Raw genomic sequence first — 7,050 nt, forward strand, 5'->3', positions numbered from 1 at the left:
CAATATAAAACCAATGTTTGATCAAAAGGGATATATAGAATATGTAAAGAAATCTTGCAATTTGACATTACAAAGAAAAATAGCCCAATTAAAAATGGCAATGGCCATAGTGGATATCACACTCCTTATTATGGCTATTATTATATATAATTTGCTAGTGGAATTGCTGAGTGTGTTTAATAATTGTTTAACCTCAACTGTACCATTTTATATTCCAAACTACCATATTTTAAGTGTTGGAGAGAATGTGGAGAAATTGGAATCATTGTGCATTGCTAGTGGGAAGTATAAAATGGTGCATAAACAGTATAAACAGTTTGGCAGATCCTCCATAATTTAAACATGGATTTACCAGGTGATCCAGTAATTTTACTCCTGAGCAAAAGAATTGAGCAGGAACTTAAACAGATACTTGTGTACTCATACCCATAGCCGCATTATTCGTAATTGCCAAGAGGTGGAAACAATATGTCAACAAACAGAGAAATGAATAAACACAATATGAAATGTGCACAAAAAGGAATATTATTCAGTCATTAAACAGGAATAAAATTCTAATACACAGAAGAATCTTGAAAGCATTATGCTAAGCAAAATAACCCAGACATAAAAAGAGAAATATTATCTGATTCTACTGATACCTTGAATAGGAAACTATAAAGACATGAAGTACAATAGATATTCCTAGGGAATTGGGGGAGGGTCATATGGGGAACTATTATCTAGTGGGTAGGGAGTTTCCATTTGAGATGATAATAGTTTTGGAAGTAGATACTAGGGATTGTTATATATTTTACAAATATACTTAGTGCTACAGAAGTGTACTCTTAAAATGATATGGTAAATTTTGCTATGTCTGGTCGGCAAAGGATCTGAATGGACATTTTTTAAAGAAGATGTACAAATGATCAGTATGCGCATGAAAATATACTCAACATCATCAGTCATTAGCACAATGTGAATCAAAACCACAAGGAGGTAACATTTTAAACCCATGATTAATTATAAGGATGGCATAATCAGAACACAGCTAAATGATGCTGGTGAAGGCTTGAAGAGATGAGAACTCTTAGGATACTGTAGCTGGGATTATGAAATGTTGCAGTTACTTTGGAAAAGAGTCTGGCCATTCCTCAGAATATTGAACCTAAAGCCACTGTGTAACTCAGCAATTCTCCATATTAGATATGTATGTATGTATGTATGTATGTATGTATCTATCTATCTATCTATCTCCCAAATCTTCTCCTACATGAAGATTCATAGGAGGAGATTCCTGTTCTGGTTGCAACATCTGTAGGGGGTGGTGACTTTGGGCAAGTGGTGTGACTGCTGTGAGTCCCCAACTATGTAAAAGGTTGGTGATTATGATAACACTTCACAGGATGGTTATGAAGATTAGGATGCGATCCGAATAAAATGATTTAGTGCGTTTTGTGAGAATATCTAAAACTCTAATAAAACACATAGCTGTTTATTTTAATTTTATTTTAAATCCAAGGATCAAAATATTTGTATGCTTTGTGTCAAGGAGAATACTGAAGAACTTAATTTTTGTCTCAGAGGACAGACAGATACTTTAAAATTGCAAATTGTGGGCATGCATGAGAACCTAGATAACAGAGTATTCCATTTCAGAATTGCATTAGTTTCAGAGGAGGTAAAAATAGCAAAGTTATTAATTCTTTCCCAAGACAGAAACAGTGGGTTTTTGTTTTTATCACTTGGAACAACTTTCTGAAAGAATTTGCTTTTCTGTACCTCTTCTTTCATCAGGTATAAAGAAACATGGCATTGAAAAGATCACTGTCCCTTAGTTTGTCTTTTGGATATCAAAAGGCAGGCATTTCTGAAATTTTATATATTATATACATTACTTTATACTTTAATTAATATAAATATTAACAGAAAAAATTATCTATGATGTACATTTTCTAAAGTAGAAAAAGTCCTGGAATAGTAGTGAGAAGGTTAAATCTCTAATTCCAGTTTTGTCACATTACACATGATGGGAGGCAAGGTAATTAGCTACTGAGCATTCATTTTCTCTTTTGTTAAATAGTTATAAAATACACATACTCCTATTTCATGCAGCTGTTGAGGTCAGATGAAATGGTATTGTGAAAATGCTTTGTAAATCACAAAGGTTCTGTATAAATAAAAAGTGCTATATTGTTGAATAGAAGATACTATCAATCATCAGATGTACCATTAGTTACATTCCACTAGGAACAAAAATGCTGCCAATTAAACTATGATACAATACCATAGAACTGCTGTTTGAAGTGTGAATGGGTCATACCAGCCTCTTTCATTTTAAACATTCTCTCATCTATTCTAAGAAATATGGAGTACTTCCTGCTTTCAGTTGTGCTGCTTTAGCAGGGAATGGGCAATCTTTTTGAATGTAAACCAGCAACAGAACATAACAAAATCACCTGTATTTTCTTAGATCTAGTAAAGTATTTGATTGTTGCATTGCAAGAAAACACAGGATTGCAATCTTTCCTCCCATGATGAGTTCTTGCTCCCCTCATCTTAAACACAATGCATCATCCTGCTGTTCCAATGCCTTTCTTCTTATGTGGTAGTTTCATTGCATTTCACTCATTTCACTTCTAATAATTTCATTTCATTTCCAAGGGAAACATTTTTTTAAGACATGTTAGGTGGCAATTAAACAGATGACCTGTTAGTAATGCACATAACTAAGGTGACACCAATATGAAGAAGAGTCCAAGCTTGTCCATGAACAATCACTGTAAACTCCATTATGACTGCCACCTGGTAGTCTATGATTGTAAGACAACTCTGGATTCTAGGGATGTTAAAAAAGTAGAGAAAAAGTTGTCTGAGAATTAATTAAATATTGCATTTCTATTATTTGCCACATTACACTTTCATTCTGTATATGAGCTAAAGATCATTCACGTACTGGATGCTCCTAGTTAGTAATAGGAGTGTGAAATTCTGAAACTCATGCAGCCTCTTGAGGTCCTGGAGAGACAGTCAAATACCTCTTCAGTGTCTATAGACACTGAGGTGTCTGCTTTGAGTCATCTCTTCTCCACATGTAACTCTCTGTCGTTTTACTTTGTCATTTCTTTGGACTTTTAACATAGCTTGGTTTTGAGATGCTTCTTTTGATCACTTTCCTCTAAACTAGACCTCATTGCTCAGAGCTCTTTAATGCACCGTATTTGGAACCGAACTTACGACTCCAGTTGTGCCTATTAAAATGATACAGTGGCCTATAATTTATTAAGGAAAGTAATGATTTTCTTGAGTTCCTGAGAAACTAAAAAATTGAAAGTGTAAATTCTGCTTGTTCTTGTCTTATTTTTTAAATAGTGATAAAACAGTAAAATAAACTAGTTGCCTATTATTATTTTAAATCAAGGACATTTTTATTCTTAATAAATTTTTGTTCCTAGTCTTTTTTTTTTAACATGTCCTTTATGTCTTCAGCTCTTTGTAGAAAGTTGAATTGACAGGGTCAGAATCAGACTCCTGGGATGTACTTCTGGTGTGGGTTTCCTGGGGCTGCTGTCAAAAAGCACTATAAATTGCGTGGCTCAAAACAGCAGAAATACAATCTTTCACAGTTCTGGAGGCCCAAAGTCTGAAATTAAGAGGTCAACAGGACCATACTCCATTTGAAAGGTGTAGGGGAGAGTGTTTCCTTTGCTGTTTTCTAGTTTCTGGTGGCTGCTGGCAGTCCTGGTGTTCCTGGTCCTGCAATAAGGCACTTTCATCCTGGCTTCCATTGTCACATGGTGTCCTCTGTGTGAGTCTCTCTTTTGACTGGTGGTCCTCTTCTTATGAGGATACCATCATACTGTATTATGTTCCACACTAATGGCCTTGTGTTAACTTGATAACATTTGCAAAGAGAGGTGACATTCCTAGATACTGTACTCTTTTTTGTACCTTTATTTATTTATTCATTTCTGTGTGGTGCTGAGGATTGAACCCAGTGCCTCACATGTGAGAGGAGAGTTCTCTACCGCTGAGCCACAACCCCAGCCCCTAGATACTGTACTGTAACATGCCATTTTAGGTGAGATAATTTGACTTATAATATCTGTCAATATTATATTTTAGATTGGCCTCAATTCATTAGTCACTACTCTTTACATATATAATTCCACTGACTTCTAACCTGACAGTCTTCCTTAGCATTTAATCCATACTTTTACATCCTATACAAAAGAATATAAAAAGAGAACTACTTGATTTTTTATTGACTCATTATGTCTTATAAGCTTTGCATCCTGGGTTTTCATATCAGACAAGTCTTAGAATCCCTTCAGAGTAAAACATGATTGGAACGTGACAAGCAATTCTTAGCTATTTTATGTTGATTATCACTTTTTCCAGACACTCACAATCGATTCCTTTAGTAATCTGTTTTAGTTTATTTTTTTGTTGATGTGACCCAAAGATCTGACAAAAACAACTTAAAGGAGGAAAAAGTTTATTTTGACTCATGGTTTCAGGGGTTTGGCATGTGGTTGGCCAACTCCTTTGCTCTGAGCCCAATGTGAGGCAGAACATCATGATGGAAGGGTGTGCCAGGGGAAAGCAACTCAAGACATGACAGCCAGGAAGGAGAGAGAGAGAGACAGAGAGAGAGAGAGAGAGAGAGAGAGAGAGAGAGAGAGAGAGAGAGGAGGGAGGGGGAATACGGGAGAGGAAGTAGGGGAGAGAACGCTCTCACCATGGGCAAAATATAAACCCGAGAGACACACCCCAGTGACCTACTTCCTCCAACTATACCCTACTACCTGCAATTATCACCCAGTTAGTCAGTATCAGTGAATCAACCAACTGATCAGATCATATCTCTTATAATTGGATTATTTCACTTTTGGACATTCTTGCATTGTCTCACACACAAAGTTTTGGTGCTGATCTCATATCTGAACCATTACATAATCTATCCTTTCTTTTAGAACTATGTTTGCCAAACTTGTAATTTTCCACTCAAAACTGGACTGACACTGGCTTTCCCTCCCCCCTTATTTCAGTCTCCTTTGCTCTTATCTAAGATCTCATAGAATAAGGGTTGTCATTGAGTGATTTCACATACAAGCTTTCTTAAAACCTTGGGATGCAATTTATCTAAAATAAATGACCTGAGTTCATATAAAATAACTTTACTACCTTTGGATTTTGTTTTCTCTTATGAATGCTCCTTCTATATTTGGTTTCTTCTATTTTGGGAAACCAGAAGAAAACGAACACAGGGATTTTGACATTCTGTTATCCTTCTGTGAAACTTGAATATAAATTCCTTGTACTCCATGCAGTAGTCCTGACCCTCCTTTGTACAACTTCTTATTTATAAAATAGCATTTAAAAATCTTTTTTGTGGTACTGGGCCCTGGGTGTATGTCTTGGTTCATTTTGGACTCAGACTCCCTGACAGCATGGCTATATACATCTTTAGTTATTTATTTTTCTTTCCACTGTTGGGGCATTTCCTCCATGCATTTCCACTTTCTGTCTTTTTCCTAAGATGATTTTCATTTTGGAATTGGAACAACCTCAATAAGAGCTTTCCACTCTCTGGGATGCTACCATTCAAGTATCATATTTGGAACAACTTGGTCAGTATTTTGGAACTGTAAATTACAATGTGTTTGAAACATGCCCTTCTAAATGTCCCAGCAGAGTACTTTAAATAGGCTCTGGTGGTTTTTCTCTTTAGGTGGTATGATCTGAGATGATAGGACTGCTTTGTTTTAAGACTTTTATCATTTCCCAAACACCAAAAATGACTCCTCTGTTTATTAGAGTTAAGTCTAGAGTAGTTGTTCTTAAAGTCATTTCTTGTACCACTGGGGACTTGAGATTATGAGAAAGGAGAAAGAAGAACTTCTTAGAACCTTTACTTTGAGCCAAATGGGATTTGATGCCTTTTCTTGGATAAGTGAAGTCCTCATAAATACTACAATTGTCTTGCCTCTGTGCCAAAGAGAAACACTATTATTCTATTCCCACAGTGAGGACATTGTTATGTTCACAACAATATCACTTTCATATCTTGTCTTATCATCTCTCTTCCCATATTTGTCAACATGCTTTCACTTGTTTTTGGTGTTTCTAAATAGCAATGTATGAAACAGAGTTAAATAAATGGAACATTTGACTACATTACTAACACTAAAGTGAAGGAAAGAAATCCCTCATGCAGAATTTAAATCTTTCAAGAATCTTAATCAATCCCAAGTCTCTTGTACTACTCAGCCAAATAAACAATAGAAGTTGTCAGAAGTTCTATCATGGACGATTAAGCATTAACTGGATGGCAGTTTAAAAATGGGAGATAAAGTGGACAATGTGGGATGAAATTCCTTTGTTATGAACTTCAGCCCAAGAGCTGTATAGTTATAGCTGAACAGGGTGATTGAAACTCCAATAGGAAACCACAGTTCTGAGGAATCAGAGGGTAGAGACTGAGGCTAACCACAGCCATTGGAGAATTAAGAACTGAAGAAAAGAGAAAGCTGGAAAAGTGAAGCCTCTAGGTCTGTGTATATCACAGGATCATTCCAGAACAACTATTGTGTGGGGTAGAATCCAGATAAAGAGAAATAGTTGAACAGAAATTTGAGCTGCTAACCAAGAGACAAAGTTGGCAATTTGAGTTCACCCATGTCCATTGCTTAAAACAATTACCACTCTTTGAAGGATAAAGCAGAATCATATAACATTCACAAGGTTCAGGATACAGTATCAAACTAACTGACATATGAAGAATTATGAAAATGTAACTCAATATAAAGAAAAAGAATCATCAAAGAATAAGGACTCCAAGATGACTCATGATTTGGTATAGGAAGAACTTTTAGCAAGAACATTTAAGCACCTTTTTATTTATTTATTATTTGTTTGTTTATTTATATTTTTTGGGGGGTGGTACTGGGGATGGAACCCAGTAGTGCTCTACCGTTGAGCTACATTTTTAGCAGCCCTTTCAATATTTTATTTGAGACAGGTTTTTGCCAATTTGCCAACACAAGTCTCAAACTTGTGATCCTCCTG

The sequence above is a fragment of the Urocitellus parryii genome, chromosome 4 (genome assembly GCF_045843805.1).
Source record: "Urocitellus parryii isolate mUroPar1 chromosome 4, mUroPar1.hap1, whole genome shotgun sequence".
In the NCBI taxonomy this organism is placed as follows: Eukaryota; Metazoa; Chordata; class Mammalia; order Rodentia; family Sciuridae; genus Urocitellus; species Urocitellus parryii.